This window comes from Xenopus laevis, chromosome 6L, assembly GCF_017654675.1.
Source record: "Xenopus laevis strain J_2021 chromosome 6L, Xenopus_laevis_v10.1, whole genome shotgun sequence".
NCBI lineage: Eukaryota > Metazoa > Chordata > Amphibia > Anura > Pipidae > Xenopus > Xenopus laevis.
The window spans coordinates 1,445,550-1,473,188 of record NC_054381.1 but is presented as its reverse complement, the minus strand read 5'-3'; the positions used below and the strand labels follow the sequence as shown (position 1 = coordinate 1,473,188).

The window sequence follows — 27,639 nt, the reverse complement described above, 5'->3', positions numbered from 1 at the left end:
TGTAGCCTCCTGCCCATAGATCAGTGTCCTTATACCCAGCACAATATGAGCCAATCCAGGGGCCATTATCCCATCTGTGCCCCCCTCATTATGTGCCCCCTCAGCCCCACACAGTGCAGCTCCTTGTGATTCCTGTGCCAGTAAGGAACACAATGTATCACACATGTTACACATCTCCTCCATGTCCAGGATCTGCCCGACCAACTCTTCCCTCTCTGTCTCCACCTTGTGGATTATATGAGACACAACATCCTCCTCCTGCATCTGACTCTCTGGGTCCATCGCTCCCCCAATACTTTGTTTCTGGGGTCAGTTCTTTAGTTTCCTAAGAACATTTCTCTCTTCCTCCTCCTCAGGCTCATCATTCAGCACCACATTTACCTACAAGGGAAGTATTTAAAAAGACTTGGATCATGGGTTTGTCATGTTATTATACATGCTGTTAATAAAAGACTTCTACTGTACTAAGCAGCGCACTTACATGTAGCACCTATAATACTTATTTGCTATACTGTCCTCACATCAGTAAGGTTTATATGGACCATTATGGGGACTGTAGTAAAGGGAACATTTGTAAATATAAACTAGGAGGTGTGAACTGTGGAAAATGTGGTGTAAAAAAAGAATATATATATATATATAAATGTATATTTGTTTCCTACTGCTTCAGACCTCAAATAAAGCAAATATATCAATAGGAAAGCTTCAGGAGGCAAATACATTCGGGCAAAGGGGCATAGGGAGATGGTGATTTTTTTGTTTAGAGAGGCAAAATTTGACCATAAACTGGCTAACTTAAAGGGAACCAGTCACCCTGAATTTCTTTTAACCCACCGGAGGATTGAGCTGATAGAGCTTGCATGCTGGTTGGGTTAAATAGTAAGTTTGTTGTTTTTTCAAAATATATTGTGTATTGGAGACAGTGGGTCCTTGTACATTATACAAAGTGGGAGACAGTGGGTCCTGGCACATTATACTCGGTGGGAGACAGTGGGTCCTGGCACATTATACTCAGTGGGAGACAGTGGGTCCTGGCACATTATACTCAGTGGGAGACAGTGGGTCCTGACACATTATACTCAGTGGGAGACTGTGGGTCCTGGCACATTATACAAAGTGGGAGACAGTGGGTCCTGGCACATTATACTCAGTGGGAGACAGTGGGTCCTGGCACATTATACACAGTGGGAGAAAGTGGGTCCTGGCACATTATACACAGTGGGAGACAGTGGGTCCTGGCACATTATACACAGTGGGAGACAGTGGGTCCTGGCACATTATACAAAGTGGGAGACAGTGGGTCCTGGCACATTATACACAGTGGGAGACAGTGGGTCCTGGCACATTATACTCAGTGGGAGACAGTGGGTCCTGGTACATTATACAAAGTGGGAGACAGTGGGTCCTGGCACATTATACTCAGTGGGAGACAGTGGGTCCTGGCACATTATACACAGTGGGAGAAAGTGGGTCCTGGCACATTATACACAGTGGGAGACAGTGGGTCCTGGCACATTATACTCAGTGGGAGACAGTGGGTCCTGGTACATTATACAAAGTGGGAGACAGTGGGTCCTGGCACATTATACACAGTGGGAGACAGTGGGTCCTGGCACATTATACTCAGTGGGAGACAGTGGGTCCTGGTACATTATACAAAGTGGGAGACAGTGGGTCCTGGCACATTATACTCGGTGGGAGACAGTGGGTCCTGGCACATTATACTCAGTGGGAGACAGTGGGTCCTGGTACATTATACAAAGTGGGAGACAGTGGGTCCTGGCACATTATACTCAGTGGGAGACAGTGGGTCCTGGCACATTATACACAGTGGGAGAAAGTGGGTCCTGGCACATTATACACAGTGGGAGACAGTGGGTCCTGGCACATTATACTCAGTGGGAGACAGTGGGTCCTGGTACATTATACAAAGTGGGAGACAGTGGGTCCTGGCACATTATACACAGTGGGAGACAGTGGGTCCTGGCACATTATACTCAGTGGGAGACAGTGGGTCCTGGTACATTATACTCAGTGGGAGACAGTGGGTCCTGGCACATTATACACAGTGGGAGACAGTGGGTTCTGGCAGTGGGAGACAGTGGGTCCTGGCACATTATACAAAGTGGGAGACAGTGGGTCCTGGCACATTATACTCAGTGGGAGACAGTGGGTCCTGGCACATTATACACAGTGGGAGACAGTGGGTTCTGGCACATTATACTCAGTGGGAGACAGTGGGTCCTGGCACATTATACAAAGTGGGAGACAGTGGGTCCTGGCACATTATACACAGTGGGAGACAGTGGATCCTGGCACATTATACTCAGTGGGAAACAGTGGGTCCTGGTACATTATACTCAGTGGGAGACAGTGGGTCCTGGCACATTATACACAGTGGGAGACAGTGGGTCCTGGCACATTATACTCAGTGGGAAACAGTGGGTCCTGGCACATTATACACAGTGGGAGACAGTGGGTCCTGGCACATTATACTCAGTGGGAGACAGTGGGTCCTGGTACATTATACTCAGTGGGAGACAGTGGGTCCTGGCACATTATACACAGTGGGAGACAGTGGGTCCTGGCACATTATACTCAGTGGGAGACAGTGGGTCCTGGCACATTATACTTAGTGGGAGACAGTGGGTCCTGGCACATTATACTCAGTGGGTGACAGTGGGTCCTGGCACATTATACTGAGTAGGAGACAGTGGGTCCTGGTACATTAGACAGTGGGTCCTGGCACATTATACACAGTAGGAGACAATGGGTCCTGGCACATTATACTCAGTGGGAGACAGTGGGTCCTGGCACATTATACTCAGTGGGAGACAGTGGGTCCTGGCACATTATACTCAGTGGGTGACAGTGGGTCCTGGCACATTATACTGAGTAGGAGACAGTGGGTCCTGGTACATTAGACAGTGGGTCCTGGCACATTATACACAGTGGGAGACAATGGGTCCTGGCACATTATACTCAGTGGGAGACAGTGGGTCCTGGCATATTATACTCAGTGGGAGACAGTGGGTCCTGGCACTTTATACTCAGTGGGAGACAGTGGGTCCTGGCACATTATACTCAGTGGGAGACAGTGGGTCCTGGCACATTATACTGAGTGGGAGACAGTGGGTCCTGGTACATTAGACAGTGGGTCCTGGCACATTATACTCAGTGGGAGACAGTGGGTCCTGGCACATTATACACAGTGGGAGACAGTGGATCCTGGCACATTATACACAGTGGGAGACAGTGGGTCCTGGCACATTATACTCAGTGGGAGACAGTGGGTCCTGGCACTTTATACTCAGTGGGAGACAGTGGGTTCTGGCACATTATACTCAGTGGGAGACAGTGGGTCCTGGCACATTATACTCAGTGGGAGACAGTGGGTCCTGGCACATTATACTCAGTGGGAGACAGTGGGTCCTGGCAAATTATACTCAGTGGGAGACAGTGGGTCCTGGCACATTATACTCAGTGGGAGACAGTGGGCCCTGGCACATTATACTCAGTGGGAGACAGTGGGTCCTGGCACATTATACTCGGTGGGAGACAGTGGGCCCTGGCACATTATACTCAGTAGGAGACCCATTATACTCAGTGGGAGACAGTGGGTCCTTGCACATTATACTCAGTGGGAGACAGTGGGTCCTGGCATATTATACTCAGTGGGAGACAGTGGGCCCTGGCACATTATACTCAGTAGGAGACCCATTATACTCAGTGGGAGACAGTGGGTCCTTGCACATTATACTCAGTGGGAAACAGTGAGTCCTAGTACATTATACTCAGTGGGAGACAGTGGGTCCTGGCACATTATACTCAGTGGGAGACAGTGAGTCCTTGTACATTATACTCAGTGGGAGACAGTGGGCCGTGGCACATTATACTCAGTGGGAGACAGTGGGCCCTGGCACATTATACTCAGTAGGAGACCCATTATACTCAGTGGGAGACAGTGGGTCCTTGCACATTATACTCAGTGGGAGACAGTGGGTCCTGGCACATTATACTCAGTGGGAGACAGTGGGTCCTTGCACATTATACTCAGTGGGAGACAGTGGGGCTCATTTATTAACGCAGCGCAGCGCTAAAAAGAGCGCAGTGGCCAGACATTTGCCCAGCGCATGCGAGTATTTAATAATGTAGCGCACGATACCTTAACAGTGCGATTTGTGCGCTAATGTAGACACAGACAGGTGCGACGTGTGAAACTGCGTATCAGCTGTCGCAGTGCTTATAATAAATTGTGCGCACAGGAAGATACCGCAAAGGTAAGGATTAGTTGTGCTCATGTATGAATGCGCTGCTTTAATTAGTTGCGTCACATATTGCGCATATTGCGTTCACTTAGACGCATCTGCATTTGTTTCTGTGCTAATATTTGTTTGGTTGCAAAGGTGTTTAGCCTACCTGATACCCTTAAAGGAACCTTGGTCAATATAAACATGTTGGGTGGAAGGCGTGGTTAATATGCACTTTACAAGGGTTGTTCATCTTGAATATACTAGCGCAGCTGGGCAGGAATGCGCATTTTGAAGAGCGTTACTATTACGCCACGAAGAGGCAGGCGTAAAAATTGTGGTGCTGTTGCCCGGGTGCAGTTTTGCACATATACAGACGCAAATCTGCGACGGCCGCAGTGCAAGCGCATTGTAGCCACGCCCACAGCCACGCCCCTAACAACCACGGCATCGTTTGCGACATAAATGCCCAATCTTTTGCGCAATGCGCATAAACAAAACCATCGCAAAAGCTCTGTGTTATGCGCAATATCACGCAAATATATTAGCGATCACGCTTGTGATGGCGCAGACAACCTTTTGCGTCCACTTATGCGCTGCGCTGCTTTAATAAATGAGCCCCAGTGAGTCCTAGTACATTATACACAGTGGGAGACAGTGGGTCCTGGCACATTATACTCAGTGGGAGACAGTGGATCCTGGCACATTATACTCAGTGGGAGACAGTGGATCCTGGCACATTATACTCAGTGGGAGACAGTGGGCCCTGGCACATTATACTCAGTGGGAGACAGTGGATCCTGGCACATTATACTCAGTGGGAGACAGTGGGCCCTGGCACATTATACTCAGTGGGAGACAGTGGGCCCTGGCACATTATACTTAGTGGGAGACAGTGGGCCCTGGCACATTATACTCAGTAGGAGACCCATTATACTCAGTGGGAGACAGTGGGTCCTTGCACATTATACTCAGTGGGAGACAGTGAGTCCTGGTACATTATACTCAGTGGGAGACAGTGGGTCCTGGCACATTATACTTAGTGGGAGACAGTGGGTCCTGGCACATTATACTCAGTGGGAGACAGTGGGTCCTGGCACATTATACTCAGTGGGAGACGGTGGGCCCTGGCACATTATACTCAGTGGGAGACAGCGGGTCCTGGCACATTATACTTAGTGGGAGACAGAGGGTCCTGGTACATTATACTTAGTGGGAGACAGTGGGTCCTGGCACATTATACACAGTGGGAGACAGTGGGTCCTGGTACATTATACACAGTGGGAGACAGTGGGTCCTGGCACATTATACTTAGTGGGAGACAGTGGGTCCTGGCACATTATACTCAGTGGGAGACAGTGGGTCCTGGCACATTATACTCAGTGGGAGACAGTGGATCCTGGCACATTATACTCAGTGGGAGACAGTGGATCCTGGCACATTATACTCAGTGGGAGACAGTGGGCCCTGGCACATTATACTCAGTGGGAGACAGTGGATCCTGGCACATTATACTCAGTGGGAGACAGTGGGCCCTGGCACATTATACTCAGTGGGAGACAGTGGGCCCTGGCACATTATACTTAGTGGGAGACAGTGGGCCCTGGCACATTATACTCAGTAGGAGACCCATTATACTCAGTGGGAGACAGTGGGTCCTTGCACATTATACTCAGTGGGAGACAGTGAGTCCTGGTACATTATACTCAGTGGGAGACAGTGGGTCCTGGCACATTATACTTAGTGGGAGACAGTGGGTCCTGGCACATTATACTCAGTGGGAGACAGTGGGTCCTGGCACATTATACTCAGTGGGAGACGGTGGGCCCTGGCACATTATACTCAGTGGGAGACAGCGGGTCCTGGCACATTATACTTAGTGGGAGACAGAGGGTCCTGGTACATTATACTTAGTGGGAGACAGTGGGTCCTGGCACATTATACACAGTGGGAGACAGTGGGTCCTGGTACATTATACACAGTGGGAGACAGTGGGTCCTGGCACATTATACTTAGTGGGAGACAGTGGGTCCTGGCACATTATACTCAGTGGGAGACAGTGGGTCCTGGCACATTATACTCAGTGGGAGACAGTGGGTCCTGGCACATTATACTTAGTGGGAGACAGTGGGTCCTGGCACATTATACTGAGTGGGAGACAGTGGGTCCTGGTACATTATACACAGTGGGAGACAGTGGGTCCTGGCACATTATACACAGTGGGAGACAGTGGGTCCTGGCACATTATACACAGTGGGAGACAGTGGGTCCTGGCACATTATACTTAGTGGGAGACAGTGGGTCCTGGCACATTATACACAGTGGGAGACAGTGGGTCCTGGCACATTATACTGAGTGGGAGACAGTGGGTCCTGGTACATTAGACAGTGGGTCCTGGCACATTATACTCAGTGGGAGACAGTGGGTCCCGGCACATTATACTCAGTGGGAGACAGAGGGTCCTGGCACATTATACTCAGTGGGAGACAGTGGGTCCTGGCACATTATACACAGTGGGAGACAGTGGGTCCTGGCACATTATACTCAGTGGGAGACAGTGGGTCCTGGCACATTATACTTAGTGGGAGACAGTGGGTCCTGGCACATTATACACAGTGGGAGACAGTGGGTCCTGGCACATTATACTGAGTGGGAGACAGTGGGTCCTGGTACATTAGACAGTGGGTCCTGGCACATTATACTCAGTGGGAGACAGTGGGTCCCGGCACATTATACTCAGTGGGAGACAGTGGGTCCTGGCACATTATACTCAGTGGGAGACAGTGGGTCCTGGCACATTATACTCAGTGGGAGACAGTGGGTCCTGGCACATTATACTCAGTGGGAGACAGTGGGTCCTGGCACATTATACTCAGTGGGAGACAGTGGGTCCTGGCACATTATACTTAGTGGGAAATGAAATGCCAATTTACATATAAAAGCCTCAGGAGAAATAGTAGGTATAACACAGGGCTGTTTCCATGAAAACAACAATGAAAAAAGTCAGAAAAACTAGTATAAAGCAACAAGAAACGGAGAAAAAAAAAAAATAACCTAAAAAAACCTTAATACTTATTGAATCTGGTGGAGAAGCTGCTGTATATAATACCTGTGAGTTGACTGAAAGTTGCAAACATGGCCACCTGGATGTTCCAACTGCTTCATATCAGTCTCCCTTCTGCCATTCTGTCTTCTGTAAAGTTTTCCCAGCCACGCCTATTCTGTACCTGGTTGGTACATTTCACTGTCTGTAAAGTTAGTTGTGCTCTAATTGGACAAGCTACAAACCACATATGTCCAATCAGAGTGCATTTGATCTCTTCGGCATCGTGGTTTGGAGGCGGAACTAAGCAACCAGTCCGTGATTAAAGGAACAGTGCAGACAGCAATGGAGCAGGTTTTTTTTCTTTTTAGGGGTCAGACATGTTTGGGGAGGCTTAGCCTACCCTAGCCTTATTGAAAATCTGCCTATGCAAAGGGGCTACAATATTCAGTGGAATTTTATACAGTCCTCTCAGTACCTAGTTTGCTAAATATTTATTTATTATGTAGTTGTTCCTGACAAAAACACCGGTACCTCTCTAGTTATGCAAATCTCCTTTACAAAGGAATTGTGTGTGAAACATTGGGCTATTCTCCCACACATCTACTTATCTGCCTTATAAGCCTGAGTGCTGCTGTTTTTTTGGGACACTGTGTTTGGTATGTACTAAATTATATGTTTTCATGACTTTTTATTATACATGACAAGGGAACTCCTCAATTGACCCTTCACTTTTAGCCTTTCCACTGAACCCCATTGTTACTTACCTTAATGAACCACCAGGAGCCAGAAATGGGATAAAATGGCCTCTGTATTTATTCACATTTTATCAGATAAATAGGAAATTGCCAACCTTAACCCAAGGGAATATTCTAAAGCCATTACTTAATCCTTTAAGTGCTATTACACTTGATTCTATAACATTTATAGTATGTGTCTATTGAAGCTCTCTAATTAGCTTTTTAGGGCATTAATTATTCCACATTCAGACGCTCACCAAATGGAGTAAATAGTTCAGCTGCTTTAGCCGCAAACCTGCCTCTGGTTTAATTACACATTCAGCTTTAAAATAGGGTCACTCACCACTCTCCAATGGTGGTTCTGCTGCAGCGCCCCGAACCCGCAGCAAGGGGAGAAGTCGTTCAACCAGTATTCCAATATTTAGCGTACACTTCATAAACCTCTTGGCATCCTTTTCAAAAGCAAACAGAACTTACATCACTAGTGACATAGCTGTAGTTTCCCACATTAACTATTAACTTTCCATAACTTTCCGTGAAATACAAGCTCTATTCTACATTCTGCATTAACCCTTTGCCTGCCAAGCACATACACCGTACCTTCTGGCAGGCAAGGGCTTTAACTTCCAAACATTTACCTAGTACATGCTTGCAGATATGGCCAGTTCTCTCTGCATTGGTGGATTTAGTCGCCTCTGCAGAGAGTTAGCAGCATTGACAGCCCCCTGGGCAATGAGGTTGGGGGCTGTCATGTCAGTTCTGCAACAGGATTGTCACAGGATGACTTAAAATCACAAGACACAGCTGCACTTAACCGGTTTCCTCCTGCTTGTTCTTGCTTCTTCCTTCATTAGCTACACCCACACACTTCCTGCTTGCTAAGACTCTGCATACTCACTGCTCCAGGACTCCTCTAGTCATCAGATCATCCTTCCTGCTCCAGGAACAGTAAGTGGCCTTCATTTACACACCACACACACACTTACATACACTTACATACATTTATACACTTACTCATTTTAGTAAAGATATTTTTTCTATTTTGCACACTTTTATACTCAAATATGCAGTTATATACATTTATATACACACTTACATACACACTTACACACACTTTTTAGAAGTCTACACATGTATATACAAATAATTCACAAAGAGATTTTTTCATTTTACCAATTTGTTTTTTTTTTTTACTCCTAAAAATTGTTTATTTTGGCAGCGTGACTATTGGGTAATATATTTAGGCCACTAATTATGCTGTCGGGTCAGTTATTATTTATTTTATTGATTTACAAAATTTTTGTGGTTTTATTGCAATTTTATCCCTGCATTATTGTTCCTTATGTATCTTTAGTATAGTTTTGCTGTTTGGTGCTTTGGTATAGAAAGATATATTTTACTCAGTTTGAACTGTCAGAATATGTTCTTTCCAAAATATGGTTTTCTGGGGGTCTTACGGCACATAACGCACAGTCAGGGCTCTGTGTTCAGCAGTTGAGTTGGCCAGCGTGAAAATTATAATTTATATGCATATTGGGCATCAAACTATTCAGTAGACCTCTGATGTCCATATTTAGGGTGATTTTTCTTTGTATGTAAAACATTGTGTGAGATAAATGCAGCAAACTACAATATTTTTAGGTGATTTTCAGAATGTTGTAAAAACCTCTATGTTTAGAATAGCTTTGCAGTTTGGTAGTTTGGTGTAGAAAGACATCTTTATCTTTGTTGGATTCTTTGTTGGATTCATCAGAATGTGTACTTTCCAAAAATATATGGTTTGGGGGTCTTTTTGCGGTTAGTAGGGTCTTGTGGTACACAATACGCAGTCAGAAACTTTGTTTTCAGAAGGTGAATTGGCAGTAGAGAAAATTCATATGCTTTACTTTTTATTTGGGGTTCGCACATGCCATCTGCTTTGGTATATCTATACATAATGGGCATCAACCTGTTCAGTAGACACTTGGTGTCAATATTTAGGGTGTATTCCAGCTGTATGTAAGAAATTGTGTGAGATAAATGTGGCCAATTACAATATTTTTTGGTGATTTTCCGAAATATCATAAAAAAACTCTGCCTTTAATGTAGCTTTGCAGTATGTTAGTTTGGAGTAGAAAGGCATAATTACCCATTTTTGATTTGTCAGAATGTGTATTTTCCAAAAATATATGGTTTTTGGGGAGTCTTTGTACTGTTATAGGGTCTTGGATACATAAGACACAGTCTGGGGGCTTTGTTCACAGAGGGCAAATCAGCTGTGGAGAAAATTCATATGAACTATATATATTTGGGTCCACACATGCCAGCTGCTTTTGTATATCTATGCATATTGGGCATCAAACTGTCCAGTAGACCCTTGGCATCAATATTTGGGGTTTTTTACAATTGTATGTAAGAAATTGGGTGAGATAAATGCGGCCAATTGCAATATTTTTAGGCAATTTTCAGAAATGTCATAAAAAAATGCTGCCTTTAGTGTAGCTTTGCAGTATGGTAGTTTGGAGTAAAAGGGCATAATTCCCTATTTTTGATTCGTCATATTGTGTACTTTACAAAAACTATATTGTTTTGGGGGGTCTTTGTGCTGTTAGGAGGGTCTTGTGGCACACAATGGGCACCATATGGTCTATCATTTCTGGTACTACAAAATCAACATATTTACAAAGTTTTGGGGGGCAAAGGTAGAAAAAAGTAAGTTCACCCCAGTAAACCATATTTTTGGAAAGTACATATTCGCCCGGATCCAAATTGGGTATGCATGTCTTTCTACTTTCTACTATGCATTTAAAAACTACAAATCTGTAGGGACAGAAGCTGCATTTAATGAATATAAACACTGTAATAAATGTTGTAAATCAGCAATCCGGAAGGCTAAGAAAAGAAATGAAGAGTTAATTGCGGTGGAGGTGAAAATTAACCCTAAAAAGTTTTTTAAATATATTAATAGTAAAAAGATGCAGGTTGAGAGTGTTGCTCCATTAAATAATGGTACCAGTATGGTTGTAACAGATACAGATAAGGCAAATGTGTTAAATCAGTTCTTTTCTTCAGTGTATACAATAGAGGAGTCTGGGTTCACAGGCTCACTTAATAACTGCACGAATGGTTCAGCTCAATCTAGTCAGTGGCTGACTCAGGATATGATTCAAAAAGCTTTAATACAAATTAATGTAAACAAGGCTCCAGGGCCTGATGGCATACACCCCCGGGTTCTAAGAGAGCTTAGTTCAGTTTTAGACCAGCCCTTATTTCTGATTTTCTCAGATTCACTGTCATCTGGTATGGTGCCTATGGATTGGAGAAAAGCTGATGTTATTCCAATATTTAAAAAGGGATTACGATCTCAGCCTGGCAATTATAGGCCAGTAAGCTTGACATCTGTGGTGGGCAAATTATTTGAAGGCTTGTTAAGGGATCACATACAAAATTTTGTCCTAATGAATGGCATTATGAGCAACAATCAGCATGGCTTTATGAAGGATAGGTCATGTCAGACGAATTTGATTGCATTTTATGATGTGGTAAGTAAGATTCTGGACAGTGGGGGGGCAGTAGATGTGATCTATTTGGATTTTGCCAAAGCGTTTGATACTGTGCCCCACAAACGACTGCTTTCTAAACTAAGGTCTGTTGGGCTTAATGAAGTCGTTTGCACATGGATAGGAAACTGGCTACAGGATCGGGTACAGAGGGTGGTTGTTAATGGGACATTCTCTACTTGGAGTAAGGTTCTTAGTGGGGTCCCCCAGGGCTCAGTATTGGGTCCACTTTTGTTTAACTTGTTCATTAATGACTTAGGGGAGGGGATTGTAAGTAATGTATCAGTGTTTGCAGATGACACAAAATTATCCAGCCCAATTAATTCCATCCAGGATGTGGCACTTGCAACAGGATCTTGACAAACTGGCAATCTGGGCAGCTAAGTGGCAAATGAGATTCAATGTTGATAAATGTAAAGTCATGCACCTGGGATGTAAAAATATCCAAGCCACTTATACCCTTAATGGGACTGCACTAGGCAAATCCATTATGGAAAAGGACCTTGGAGTCCTTGTAGATGATAAACTTGGCTGTAGCAAGCAATGCCAGTCAGCAGCATCAAGGGCAAATAAGGTCTTGAGCTGTATTAAAAGGGGCATAGAGTCACGGGAGGAGGGGGTCATTCTTCCACTGTATAGAGCACTTGTAAGGCCCCATCTAGAATATGCCGTACAGTTTTGGTCCCCATCACTCAAACAGGACATTATTGTATTAGAGAGGGTACAGAGAAGGGCAACTAAGCTGGTAAAAGGTATTGAAAATCTTAGCTATGAGGAAAGACTGGCCAAATTGGGGATGTTCACGCTGGAGAAGAGGCGCTTAAGGGGTGATATGATGACTATGTATAAATATATAAGGGGATCATATAACAATCTCTCTAATGCTTTATTTACCAGTAGGTCTTTCCAGCTGACACGAGGTCACCCATTCCGATTAGAAGAAAAGAGGTTCCGCCTAAATATTCGGAAGGGGTTTTTTACAGTGAGAGCTGTGAGGATGTGGAATTCTCTCCCTGAATCAGTTGTACAGGCTGATACATTAGATAGCTTTAAGAAGGGGTTGGATGGCTTTTTAGCAAGTAAGGGAATACAGGGTTATGGGAAATAGCTCATAGTCCAAGTTGATCCAGGGACTAGTCCGATTTTGGAGTCAGGAAGGAATTTTTCCCCCTCTAAGGCAAATTGGAGAGGCTTCAGATGGGTTTTTTGCCTTCCTCTGGATCAACTGGCAGATAGGTAGTTAATAAACAAAACAAAAAAAAAAAAAAGGTTGAACTCGATGGACATGTGTCTTTTTTCAACCTTACTTACTATGTTACTATGTTACTATGTACTCCAAAGCACCAAGCCACAAACAAAAATTTCCTAAATAAAGGCAGAGGTTTTTACATTTCTGAAAAATCCCCTAAAAATATCACAAATGGTCACATTTATCTCACCCAATTTCTTATATAAAATTGGAAAACACTCTAAATATTGATGCCAAGGGTCTACTGAACAGTTTGATGCCCACTATCCATAGATATACCAAAGCAACTGACATGTGCGAACCCCAAATGAAACCAGTGCATATTCATTTTCTCTGCTGCCGATTCGCTTTCTGTGAACAAAGGCCTCTGGCAGTTTTTATGTGCCACAAGACCGCCTACCAGCACAAAGACCCCCCAAAACCATATATTTTTTTAAAGTAAACATTCTGACAAATCAAAAATAGGTAATTATGTATTTTTACTCCAAACTACCATACTGCAAAGCTACTCTAAATGCAGCAGTTTTTATGATATTTCTGAAAATCGCCAAAAAATATTGCAATTGGCCACATTTATCTCACCTAATTTCTTACATACAATTGTAAAACATCATAAATATTGATGCCAAGGGTCTGCTGAACAGTTTGATGCCATATTTGCATAGATATACCAAGGCAGCTGGCATGTGCGGACCCCAAATAAAAATAGTGCATATGAATTTTCTCCCCTGTCGATTCGCCTTCTCTGAACAAAGCTCCCTCCTTTGTATTATGTGCCACAAGACCCTCTAACAGCATAAAGACCCTCCAAAACCATATCTTTTTGGAAAATACACATGCTAATGAATCAAAAATTGGTAATTAGGTCTTTCTACTCCAAACTATCATACTGTAAAGCTACGCTAAATGCAGTGGTTTTTATGACATTTCTGAAAATCGTCTAAAAATATTGCAATTAGCCATATTTATCTCATACAATTTCTTACATACAGTTGTAAAAAAACCCTAAATATAATGCAGGGATAAAATTGCAATAAAACCACAAAAATTGTGTAAATCAATGAAATAACAAAATAACTGATCCTATAGCATAATTAGTGGCCAAAATAGTCATGCTGCCAAAATAACAAGTTTTTAGGCAAAAACCCCCAAAAGATAACGTACAACAAAGAAGTAAAAAAAGACCTGTCCCTGAGTTTTTGTGTATATATGTTTGTGCACTTCTAAAAGTTGTCTGAGTGTGTAAATATATGTAAATAAGTGTGCAAAAGGGAGCAAGTGTGCAAAATAAAAAAAACTATTTTTACTAAAATGTGTGTGTAAGTGTGTAAATGCACTGCAAGTGTATGTAAGATTATGTAAGTGTGTAAAAAGAAAATGTGCACTTACCATTTTTGGAGCAGGAGGATCGCTGCAATCCCTGGAAGGCCTGGACATCCATCAAGCAGAGTTTTTGTGCAGCAGGAGGTGAGTGGACAGCTGTGCAGGGAGGAGGAGGTAAGGGAAGTAGCAGAAGCATCATGTATGGCACATCTGCTACTTTGAAGTCGGACCTGTGACGATTGCATTACAGATCAGATGTGACAGCCCCCCAGCCTCGTTGCCCAGGGGGCTGTCATCCCTCCTGACTCTCTGCAGTCTGGCAAAAGCTGCCGATGTAGAGACAAGGGCTAAGCTGCAGAAAATGCACAGTGTACGTGCTTGTCAGTCTAAGCCCTGAACCAGCAGCACGTAAGCCATATGTGCTTGGTGGTTAAAGGGTTAACATACTTACAAACAGGCCCGGACTGATAATCTGTCCGATCGGGCATTTGCCCGATGGGCCGCTCCAGTTTGAGTAAAGTGGGCCGGGGAGCCTGCAAATAGAAGCTGAGAGCCACTGAAGCCGGACACACAGTGATACAGACTCCATCTCCTCTGCCCCACGACGTCCCGCGGTATTCTAGGCCGTCAAACCAATCGGGCCGCCGTGGCTGCATGCTGCTCATCGTCCCTCGCTTCCCGACCCCCCAGCGCCAGAACCTTAGCTGTCAAAACAGCAGATAAGGTCCCCGGGCGCAGTACGTCACTACACGGCTTCCTAGAAGGGAAATATGGCTCTAACGTTACACGGCCGCGTGTTGCAAAGTAATAATAAAAAAAAAAAAAAAAAAAGGAAGACTCAATTGGCAAGCGTATTGACCAACCACATTCAGCTTCTGGAAAGGTGTTGCCCAAATAGCTTTAGCTGATTGGCTGGAGGGGCAGCGACAGCTCTGTACGCACATTATGGAGCGTCTGTTTCCAGCCCATTCCTGGTAAGATACTGTCCTCAATTTTATCCCAATCCCACGGATCATTTTCGGGACCTTTGAACAAAAGCCGCTTGTCATGCTTCACTGTTTATCCTGCTTCGCTAACAGCTCTGATGATAGCGCACATATGAGGCAAAGAGAACAGGGAGATTCAAGTAATTGTTTAGTCGCGCATTGTACATAAAAGAGGGAATAATAAAGGCTTTGATATAAAAGCGGTGCAGGAAGGCAGAGGAAAAGGATGGGATAAAAGCAGAAGGATAAATAAGGGTTAAACGGGTGGTTCACCTTTGAGTTAACTTTTAGTTGTTTAAAGAATGTCCAATTCAAAGCAACTTCTCAATTGGTCTTCATTATTTTCTTATAGTTGTATTACTTCTTCTTCTGACTCTTTACAGCTTTCAAAGGGGGTCACTGACCCCATTGAAAAAACAAATGCTCTGTAAGGCTAAAAATGTATTGTTATTGCTACTTTTTATTACTCATCTTTCTATTCAGGCCTCTCCTATTCATAATCCAGCCTCTTATTCAAATCAGTGCATGTTGCAATGGTATTTTGGACCGTAGCAACTAGATTGCTGAAGCTGCAAACTGGAGAGCTGCTGGATAAAAAAGCTAAATAATTAAAAAAAAAAAAAACACAAATAATAAAAAAAGCCAAGCCAAGCTTTGGCCAATGGTCTTTTTTCCCCTGACCACCATATTTTTGTTTTGTTTTATGGGGGGGCCGACCACCAATTTTTATTTTTTAACTTGATGGGGGGGGGGGCAACTGGCCGCAAAAGTTGCACATTTCTATGTGGGCTGCTTCGATTTTTTGCCAGGGCTGCTTTTTACTCCCAGTCCGGCCCTGCTTACAAAAACTTTTTGGGGTTAGTCTTAGCCTCTGCCATCTTTGCCTTCCGGATTGCTGATTTACAACATTTATTACAGTGTTTATATTCATTAAATGCAGCTTCTGTCCCTACAGACTTGTAGTTATTAAATGCCTTTCTTTTCTTTCCCATTAACTTCTTTACTTCTGTATTAAGCCACACAGGATGATTCTTAGAGCTTCTACGTTTAGTCCTTAAGGGAATAAATTGAGAACAGTAATGATTTAATATCATTTTAAAGGACAACCATTTCTGTTCTGTGTTTTTAGCTGAAAACCTAATGCCCCAATCAATACTCTGTAGGGCAGCCCTCAAGGCACTAAAATTAGCTTTTCCAAAATTTATGGTTTTTGTTGCACCAGTATATATTAGTTTTTTGCACCAGACATTAAATGATATGACATTATGGTCACTGTTACCCAGGGGTTCAATGACTTGCACATTTGCTATAAGTTCTGGCTCATTAGAGATCACTAAATCCACAATAGCATTTTTTCTGGTTGGCTCCTCAACAACTTGTGCCATAAAATTGTCATGTAACAGATTATAATATAGAAAAGCCATGAATATCTTGTAAATGATATCCTTATAAACAGTGGGTAGTGATGTCATCAGTTATAAATAATGAGTAGTGATTTCATTTTTGTCACATGACTCACTAAAACTTGTGTATTATAATAAATAAAGTAGCCCTTGTTGGGAAATATGAGGATATTTGAAGTAACCTCAGAGTTCCATGACCTGTATTAACCTGTATGGTTGTGGAACTACTCAGTGACTTATAATATCCTTATATTCTACAATAGGGGGTACTTTATTCACTATATAAACCTGTTCCCATTAACTGATCTGGCGGTATTGTTGCTCCAGTCAATATCTGGGTAATTAATAACCCATTATCATTACTTTCCCCCAACTCAAAGCCTTTTCTTTTTGTATCAGGAGCTTAGCCTCCTCCTCGTCACTTACATTAGGGGGTCTATAGCGACGCCTACAATTAATTTGCTGGACTCTTTACAATCAGTGAAGAGCTCCACCCATAAGACTTCTGCCCCCTCATTTTCTAACATAACATCCTCCTTTATATTAGATTTAAATCCTGCCTAACATACAGACATACCCCTCCTCCTTTTCTATTGCCTCTGTCCCTGGGGAAAAAAATATTAACTGCCCATGTGCCCATCCGTCCAGTCATATTGAACCTATGACATGTGCTCCTCCCTGTCCTTAACAGTACCCCCAACCAAATCTCCTCCCCCATTTTCCCTTCCTTGCCCACTACCTCATCTAACTTGTCTTCCACTGAATCTTTTACTGAACCCCCCCAATGCTTAGTTGATCTTCTTCAACCCTCTAGCCAAAGTGCCTGTAGTGGATTGAAAAATCAGCCCATTTCTCTCAAAACCTTTCTCCCTACACCAATCTCTTTGCACTCAATAACAATGGAGGGCAGGTCAGCCTACCCATCCATGCTAGGGCCCTCACCTGCCCCTGTCCAACTCCAAAGGTAAGGTCAACAACCACTTACCATACTTCTTCTGTAGCTGCCCATCTGCTCTGTAAAGACCCCCCCTCCAGCCGTACATACGTGGCTCAGATGGTAAGGTCAACCAACCACTTAGCATGCTGGTTCCATAGCTGCCCATCAATGCTGTGGCGACCCAGCTCAGAGATCCCAGTACTGAGGGTAAGGCCACCCAGCCTGCTCTGAAAGCCCTCCATGTTTTGGTGACCCACTCCAACAGCCCTTCCTCACTGTGGGGACCCGCTCTGATAGCACTTACTCACTGTGGAGACCCACTCCAATAGTCCTTCCATGCTGTGGAGACCCACTCCAACAGCCAAGCTCCAAGTGTAAGGCCTACCAGCCACTCTACTAAGCTGCTTCTGTAGCAGCCCTTCCACAATGTGGAGACCCACTCTGGCAGCCCACTCTGAGGCCAACTGGCAACTATACTATGCTGCTTCTGTAGCACTCTATCCACTCAGTAAAGACCCCCTCTAGCTGTACCTGCCAGGCTCAGGGGTAAGGTCATCCAACCACTTTATCATGCCATTTCTGTAGCAGCCCATCCTCTGTAGAGACTTCCCTCCAGCTGCACAAGCCTATCTCATAAGGGCCCAACTCAGAGGGAAGGGTCAACCAACCACTTTTGCTTAAGCTTTGATGTTATGGTCACTGTAGTGACAACTAGACACAGAAAGAAATAACTGATAACCTTGTCATGGCTGGGATTGGGACGATTAGTTTCTTATTGCTTGTGCCCTTACTCCTCAATCACCCCCCAGGTGACCATCAAATCACCTTAAATATATAAATATACTAAACCTACCTCTACTCCCAGCTCACAAAGGGAAGCTACAATAAGAAGGTCCGCATGACATAATATTTTGGTCTGTTAATTCTATAGAATTGCAAAGATATGGTAACATTGCATCTACACCCAACTGATATGTAAGCTGAGTGGCATGAAACTGGAAGCAACTCTGTGCTAAGTGTATGATATTTTGCATTAGCTGAGTATTTTATACAAACTTAAAGCATGAAGTAAAATTACCCCTTTTTCCCCAGAGAGAATGCTTGCCAATAATCAAACACAATTTGCCTTACTGGGATACCTGACATGCTGGCCACCCAAACGTTAGGAGGTCAGATGGGAAACTGTAACCAGGCAGGCAATTGCCACCACTCCTGCAGGACCCCTGCCCATGAAGAGCCTGTCTCTCTACCAGTGCTCTACTCAGCCCTATCAACCCTGGCCCTAGTCCCCAAGGCAAGCTTTCAGATATTGTTCTAATTATAAGCCTCAGCCACTGTGAGACCAAACGTATGTTGGTGCTGTCTGATATACACTCCTATATATAAATATATACATATACTGCATATTTGCATACCCTTAAATACAGTTAACTACATCTGATCCAAGCTACAATAAGTGGGTCTGTTTTATACTTATTATTTCTCAAAATCATGGTGGTATCCTCTCCCAGTCTGCTGCAGTCAAAGGGTCCTTCTCAACAGAGTAATGGCACTGCCAAAGCCATCAAATTTCACAAGTCCAGATAAATTTCACTCTGGAGAACCACAAAAAGTTTAGTTTTTTTTATTATTTTTTATTGAAATTTATCTGGACTTGTTTTATACTTACCCATTGGTATCTGGAAGCCTACTAGACATACAAACAGAGGATTTTACTATCCTATGTACTCAACTCAAAAGCTACTGAGAGCAGAATGGGATAAAGAGAGCCAAACCTTTGGAGGAAAACCAGATGCAGCAAGGACCTGGATCATAAAGTTCCCAAGGCTTAGCCTCCCCAAGCCTTATTGAAAATCCGCCAATGATTCCAGAACTAATGCTTCCTGGGACTCACAGGAAAATCCCTTTGGAACTCTCCACCCCAAATCTTTGTCTACTTGAGCTATTAGTGTCCCATATACTGGGGCCTCACCTCATTCTCACTGGGATTATACTTATGTGTAACTTTATTTGGAAATATAGATTTAGAGAATAATTATGTTTGTAGTGTAAATTATCATCACATGATACACTAGAGCCATAATTATTCTCTAAATCTATATTAGATATTGTTTCTATATTTGTATCCCACTGCTTCTTGCTTTGCTTCTATTGGATTCCCAGTAACGTGGGACATTTACCTTTAAACAAACTGTCACTGTGTTATACATGGACCTATTCTCAGTTCTCTTTCAGTTGCTCTTTATTTCTTTTATGGTTTTCTAATTTGCCTTCGTATTCTTGCTCTTTCCTAGATGCAGCTGCAAATGCAGGGGTGCTTCTCCAATGAGGCAAGTTGAGGCTGTCTCCTCAGACCCCACTAGGTACCAGGGGCGGCAAAAATGCTGCTCCTGGTACTTTAAGAGCGAATTTCTGCGGAAGGGGGGCAGCAGCAACTGCTGCCTCAGGCGGCGGAGGGGCCAGGATCGTCCCTGTGCAAATGCATTTATTATTATTACTATCATTATAATTATTATTATACTGAGTAGAACCCTGCACTACAGTTTCAGAATTGGAAGGGAAAGAAGAAAGTTCCCAGTGCCATTGTATTGGGGTTACTCAGGGTAATATCATTCAGTAAATCCATATTAGACACCACAGGGGTAATTTACTAGTCGCTGGGTGCAAGTGTAAGAGCAGTAAGAGAACAAGTGCATTGACCGCTCACTGTATGAGGTGCTGAATCACAGATCCATTTCTCTGTGCAAAGATCAGTGACCCCAGCCCTGGCCATAGAACATGTGCTAATCAGAGGGCCCCAGTATGGGCTGTGCCTCCGGCCGCTCCGTATATTATATGTGTGAATGAAGCACAAGGTTATAGACAATATTCCAGTCACATTATTCTGCAGGTCACTTCTGTGTAACACAATGCAGAGATCTGTGGGTATTTGTACAATTCCTCACACACTGGGGAAAGTACAAACAAAAGAAAAGGCTTGCTGCACTTGTGGGTGACAAATGTTAGGCACCCCCAAGTGATTGTATTGACTTACCTGAAACCCCGGGCTGGTGCTCCTATCAGCAGAATAGGGGTTATACCAGTGAGCACCACGGAACGATCCTCTTCTGTCTTCTCGGGGTTGCGCATGTGCATTAGAGTGAAAAGCTGAACTTTAACTAAAAAGTCGCTATTTCCTTCTACTGCGCATGCGTCTGCCCCACGAAATTTGAAGAAAGAAGAAGTCGGAAGAGAATCGCTCAGTGATGCTCACTGGTATAACCCCCGGCCAGTGCAGTTTTCTGCTGATAGGAGCACCGACCCGGGGGTTTCAGGTAATTCAATACAATCACTAGGGGTGCCTAACATTTGTCACCCCCAAGTGCAGCGAGCCTTTCCTTCTTTAAGCAGTACTGGATATATTTATATTTGTAACATTTATTCTTTCTACTTTGTGTCCTAAAGATACACTGTATCACTATGTACAGCCGCACTGTATCACTGGGGGTAACTTGTTCAGCCTCATCATTTGCCGTCATTTTATGTCACTACACCTCACACTGCCAATATATTATTATTATTTTATACACAACCCCAACTTCTTAGCTTTATACAATCCATAAAGTGTTCAGTGTATTTATTCATTAGTCCATGTGAGTCACTTTATGGTTTTATACAAGAACTTTATGGGCAAATATTTCCTTCTCCCCTTACAGAAACCACAAGATGATATTGTTCTAGTTCTCCCCAATGTAAAGTTAATTCATTATTGACATTTAACTGGAGCTAATGACGGGGTTCCTTCTCCCACAAGACTTACAGATCATTTAGTTGATCAGATATAAAGGTTCTGCCAACAATCACTTCTTATAATCAATTGATTTCATTTACTGCTGCTTCATTCCTACATTACAGTAACATTTCCCTTTCTCTCTCATATTATTCCCAATACACAGTCACTTAGTCTTTCAGGTTCCACATTGAGGTGTAAGATATTCCTCAGATCTGTATAATAAATCAGTGTAAACTCCAAACATACAGATTTACCTACAAAAAACAACCAATAACTGATACAAGAGGTTAAGAGGGCCCTGCACAAAAGAGCTTATAGTCTAAGGGGCAGATTTATCAAGGGTCAAATTTCAAGTTCATGGGAGTTATTTAAACTCCCATGAACTCAAAATGCGATCAATTGCAATTTTTTTTAAAAAAAAAAATCTAATTTGGCAAACTTGAGTGAATAGGATTGACCTGAAAATTTGAATAGAATTCAAATCAGAAATCAGAAAAAAAACTAGAATTTCAGGAAGGCTGCAAACAACTCCAAATTGATCCCAGGACGTCTCCCACTGACTTAAACAGCAATTCAGCAGGTTTAAGGTGGGAAATAGTCGAATCTGAGTTCTTAAAGGGCCAGTGTAGGATAAATCTCAAAAATCAAATTCAAATTTTTAAAAACCCGAATCAAATTTTAACAATTCACTATTTGAATTTCACAGTTTTGGCCATAAAAACTAAAATGTTAAATTCGAAATTCAAATTCAAAAATTCTAAATTCTAATATTGACACTTGGGGGCACATTTACAAAGCTCGAGTGAAGGATTCGAATTAAAAAAACTTCGAATTTCGAAGTGTTTTTTGGGCTACTTCGACCATCGAATGGGCTAGTTCGACCTTCGACTTCGAATCGAACGATTCGAACTAAAAATCGTTCGACTATTCGACCATTCGATAATCGAAGTACTGTCTCTTTAAGAAAAACTTCGACCCCCTAGTTTGGCAGCTAAAAGCTACCGAAGTCAATGTTAGCCTATGGGGAAGGTCCCCATAGGCTTGCCTGCGTTTTTTTGATCGAAGGATATTCCTTCGATCGTTGGATTAAAATCGTTTTTAATCGTTCGATCGAACGAATAATCCTTCGATCGTTCGATCGCAGGATTTGCGCTAAATCGTTCGACTTCGATATTCGAAGTCGAACGATTTTAGTTCCTGGTCGAATATCGAGGGTTAATTAACCCTCGATATTCGACCCTTAGTAAATCTGCCCCTTGATAAATCTGATCCTAGTCTGGTTATTGGAGTCACTGGGGCTCATTTATCAACATGACCTTAGGCAGTAACCCATAGCAACCAATCAGCGCTTGGCTTTTTTTCAGACAAGCTGCAGGCAGAACGATAAATGCAGCAATTTGGTTGCCATGGGTAACAGCCCATGGGCAAATTTGCCCAGGGTTGATACATGACCCCACTAACCCTGGCAGCCTAAGCCCAGACAGACTGTGAGACTTCAGTTTTATATTTTCTTATTTCTTACTGTTCCTCTTCCATCCAAACTACTACCTAGTTGCCGGGGTAACTAAGACGTAGCAACCAAACAGCAGTTACCATTTCAAGCCTGGAGCTGCTCAACTGATTACATGCTTCAGAAACCACATTGAAAAGACCAACTGCAAATTCTGTTAGAATAACACCGTGTTCATCGTACTAATAGTGCAGGAGAAACATCATATTCAAGGATAGCTATAAATACTGGTTCTGGTATTGGCCCAGATAAATAGCAAAACCCAAAGGTATAACCAACATCTTTTTATTATTCTCAGAGCCAGTGATTTCTTATCTAGGGGGCACTTACTGTAAATACACCCCAGCATATTGGTGATGCTCTGTACCACTATACAGAGAAAGTACATTATATATTGGACAGTACATGTAACTGGATTAAGTGAGGAAAGTAAGTGGGACAAAAAGTCTAGGGGTGCACTGCTGGTACCGACTGCCGCTACAAGTCACTGGCATTTCTCAGTATATGAGTATTACAGGACTTAAAGCTCCAACAGTTCACTCAGGAAATCAGCCAATTAGCAGAACTTGCTGCAAAGTGTTTTATTTTGGGCTAAACGGGCCTTTATCAAGTGTTATATACAAACATACAAAGTGCATACATTTATAGTGTAACAAGGAAGTGATGTCATCACCTGAGTAGGCGGGTTAATTATCACAATTAGCATAAGTGTTCATCTGTTACAGGTGTGGAGATAGAGTGCAGAAAAGCAAACAAAGTAACATGTATGTTCTCAATGATAAACATATTGATATCAACATAGTTTCAAAGTCCATAGTAACGCTGCAAGTCTGTTTCAATAGTTCATCGTAGAGCTGCAGAAAAGCCTAAGAAGGCAAACAAACATAATGGAACTGCCCCCTACTTAGGCCTACCAGAAAAACTTGATAAAGTAAAATAACCTTAGTCTTACCCATAATCCTTATCTGGATTCTACGTATAGTATTCACTATTTCTTGCTTGTATATATTGGGTACACAAAAGTAACTTTATCTGTGAAGGAAGAAGGTAAAGTGTTAGTCAGACCAATTAGGGACAAAATTATTATTAATTTAATAAATTAATTTATTTATTATTAAACATTTTCTACTCCAGCTGTCATTTAGCCCTTTAGGTTGCAATGTATCTAGTTTTTATATCCAGAAAGCTTCTCTCTGTAATTGGAATTTCTGTACATCACCTCCTCTTTGTAATGGTTGAATTATTTCTAGTACTGTCCACTTTAATTGAGTAAGGTTATGGTTTGCTACATTAAAGTGCCTTGCGACTGTTGTATCTGTCGATTTTTCCCTTTAGTATAACTAAACAGTGATGGTTTTATTAGCACATTTCTGAGGCATTTGTCTTGTAATAATATAGGCCAATATCTATGGACTACACATTTAATATCTTTACTGTTTTTATTGAACTGACTCACAAAGGGAAGGCATTTTTGTTCATTTTTAGTCTTATAGGTAAGTAGGTTTTCTCTGGGCATCTCTTGAACCTCCTTGGCGCATGTATCTATTAGTTTGGGTTTGTACCCTCTTTTAATAAATCTCTCTTTTAAGGTATTAGATGCCACTGTGTAGTCCTTTTCTTGTGAGGAGATTCTCCGGGCTCTAATAAATTGACCTTTCAGTATAGCCCTAATTACATTGGGTGTGTGATAGCTGGAGGCATGCAAAATATTATTTTTATCAGTACTTTTCCGGTACAGGTTTGTATTTATTAACCCATTCTCAATTGTTATGATGACGTCCAAAAAATTGATTTTATGGGCCCCTATTTCGGTGGTGAATTTAATCGTAGGATGGGCTTGATTTGCGGTTTGTACCATGTCTTCAAACCCGGTTAGTGGCCCATCCCAGATCACCAATATATCGTCCACAAACCTATAGTAACCAGCTATATTACAGGACTTACCTTTGCTAATATTAAGGGGTACAATGTTAGTAGCAGTATGTAGTAGACCCTGATACACATACTCGCTCTGCACACACCTACCTGTGTGGTACTATAGGTCCTATATATGTGACCCACACAGAACAACTTGGGTTCAATAAGATCTTTCCAGTGATGTTGCCTGTTTAACTGACATGTCCCAAGAACTCCCGGCTACATGTACAGTAATGAGTCCCCGGGAGTTGACAGTAGGCGGGACTAAATAAATGTAACTGTAAATACGAATAATAAATAAAATACAGGGGCAGATACACGTGATCCTTCCTATACATTATAAGCACAATTCCCACTGTAACCTGTACAAATACTGATCATTCATGAGGGTAAAATAATTTTAGGAAGTTAATAGTACAGGGTATCTGGGAGTGCTGGGAGTTGCACCTCTACAGAAACGAATGGGAAATGAGTATATGAACAGCCTTTGTATATATTAGTGACAGATATCTGCTGTGCTGCCTGCTGGGACCAGTTCATATTGTGTATTGTGCTCAGAGTTACATGTTACACTGTGATACAATCCTGACATTTCTTATACTTTATTTCAGTCAGTTATAGAGGAACAGTAATGAGCCGATACACGAGTTGCTGGAGTTAAAGCTGTAACAGTTCAGAGAGCTGGGGCTGAGCTTACTGTACTACTACTAGGGAAAAGGGGGACTGCAGCTCCTTTATTTTTAATCTTGTATTTTAGGAAAAAGAATTTAAACAAGAAAGATATTTAAAAAGTAAGATTTTTGTGTAGTATTGAAAGTAAGACTTTAAGGAGAACTGCCCCTTTAACCTAGGAAGTTACTTTCACTTTCCCTTTAGTGTTTGTGTCGGAGAGCTGTGCTAATGTTATACATAGAAATGACACAATATATCTCATATATATCACTGAATTAGTCTGAGCATGAGAGGGGCATTTAGTGGGGGCATCAGACAGAGCTGGGGGAATAATTTACTCACCGTTAGTAAGAAGCAGCCGGGGAAATGATCCTGAGCACCAGATGGGATCTTCCAACTCTCCTACACACAAACACACACACACTACTGACACACACACACTACTGACACACACACATGCAGACAGACACACACACACACACACACACACACACTACTAACAGACACACACAGACAGGGCCGGACTGGGAGTTAAAAGCAGCCCAGGCAAAAACATCTAAGCAGCCCGCGTCCGAGCAGAATATAAAGGTTTTAAATGACAACAAATGCTACACAAAACACCATATTCAATAAAATGCAGGAAAAATAACCCATGGCATCCAAGCTCAAGTTAGAATGCAGTTATTGGACCCTGCAAAGCTTTATGTCAGATACGTTTTTTCTATATGTGAAATTTCTCTAAATATAACAAGGTCAACTTAAAGGATTCACCAAAAACCTAGAGAGTTTAAAATCACAGACATTATTGTAAACATTCTTTGAAAAGTGGCCTATTGAGTGCAGAAAATAGGTTAGCTATAAAGCATCAGGCGCTAAGATGCCGCTACAAAATGATGACTATTTCATATATACAGTATAAATACCATAGAACTTATAGTAGGATGGCACAGAGATTATTTCAGAACTCATAGTAGGATGGTATACCTTATTTTGTAGCAGGGCCGGAACTAGGGGTAGGCAGAATAAGTGGCTGCGTAAGGCGCCATCATCGAGGGGCACACTTTAAAGATGATTTTATTTTTAATTCTTTGCGCTTATTCAATAATTTATTTCTATAAACCTGGTACTCGGGCTGCCGGGCAGAACGGAATTCACCTCCCGCCTCACCTTCCTCATCTTCTCCCTACAGCTTAAGAGCCGCTTCTGTGTGGTGGGCTTGTTTGCCAGGTACAGGGGCAGTATGATGGATGGCTGCATATACATATTTATATAAATGGAAAGTTTTATTCATTAATGTATTGTACACTTTCTTGCTTTCTTTATTTAAATATTGTCATGGTAAGGTGGGAAATGGTAATGCCTGAAGGGGGGGGGGGCTAATTGAAACTCTTGTATAGGGAGCCAAACTAAATTGGTCCAGTCCTGTTTGGTAGAACTACAACTCTCTCATTATGGCTAGCCAACATTAACTGTTCCTCCAAATAGTTTTACAGATAATTCATTGGGGTTGGAAGCAGATGAAATAATGAATTATAGGTTGGCATACCAGCTAAATGTGAGAGCTGTAGTTCTACCACCCTTAGCAGTATGATAAACATAATCATTGCTAGCATGTGCTGTATTAGGTAACCATTATATTAATCAATGAGCTCTTGTACATTTCCTTCTATTTTAATGACAGTTATTGTTAAAAATCAGGCAGACATCTCCTATTTTGAGCATTTCCCCGTTGCTGCCAATTACAGTCAGGTACAAGTTCTTACTGTTTTGTCTTTAGCTTGGGCCTGTTATGCTCAGCTGCTTTACTGATTCCTCTCTGTGCAGATCTGTTCAGCTCCAGGCTGAGAGGGTTAATTGATTCCTGCAGGTCGCACAGCCCCAGTCCCCACGGAGCCAGAGAGATAAGTTGGCTGCAGGCTCTCAAAAAGAGGCGCGCCTATTTGTATCTTCTCCTATAGGTCAGTGAGTAAGTCACCTGACCTATAGAAAGCATTGGCTGGGCTGGCTGCTGAGCCGTTATGTAAATGTGCAGCACTTCAGGACCCAGGAAGAGGGAGGGAATTATTTCAACTCCTTCACACACACTGCAAAGCTCGTCAGTACGGATGTTCCGATTCTTTATTTCTAATTGCTTCTAGCGGCCCATATACAGAAGGAAGAGGCAGCCCATCGGGCAATTGCCCAATCTCACAGATGGTCAGTCCGGGCCTGCACACAGATGTGATTGCAGGTTATTAACAACACCGACTCCCTTTAGCTCTGCTGCACTTACTGCTTCATCTGAATGTCTGCTCCTCC

The 27,639-nt window shown here is 42.6% G+C and overlaps 1 long non-coding RNA gene across 2 annotated transcripts; it reads right to left on the bottom strand.

The window, feature by feature from the left end:
• LOC121394517 lies at window positions 1-27,639 on the bottom strand. 2 transcript variants are annotated; one of them, XR_005961736.1, is made up of 4 exons: window positions 27,105-27,639; window positions 23,705-23,784; window positions 8,377-8,485; window positions 1-381 (listed from the first exon to the last, which is right to left on the bottom strand). It is a non-coding gene; the product is annotated as an uncharacterized LOC121394517 (long non-coding RNA). The 2 variants fall into 2 exon arrangements; XR_005961735.1 differs by lacking the exon at window positions 27,105-27,639 and adding an exon at window positions 25,684-25,815.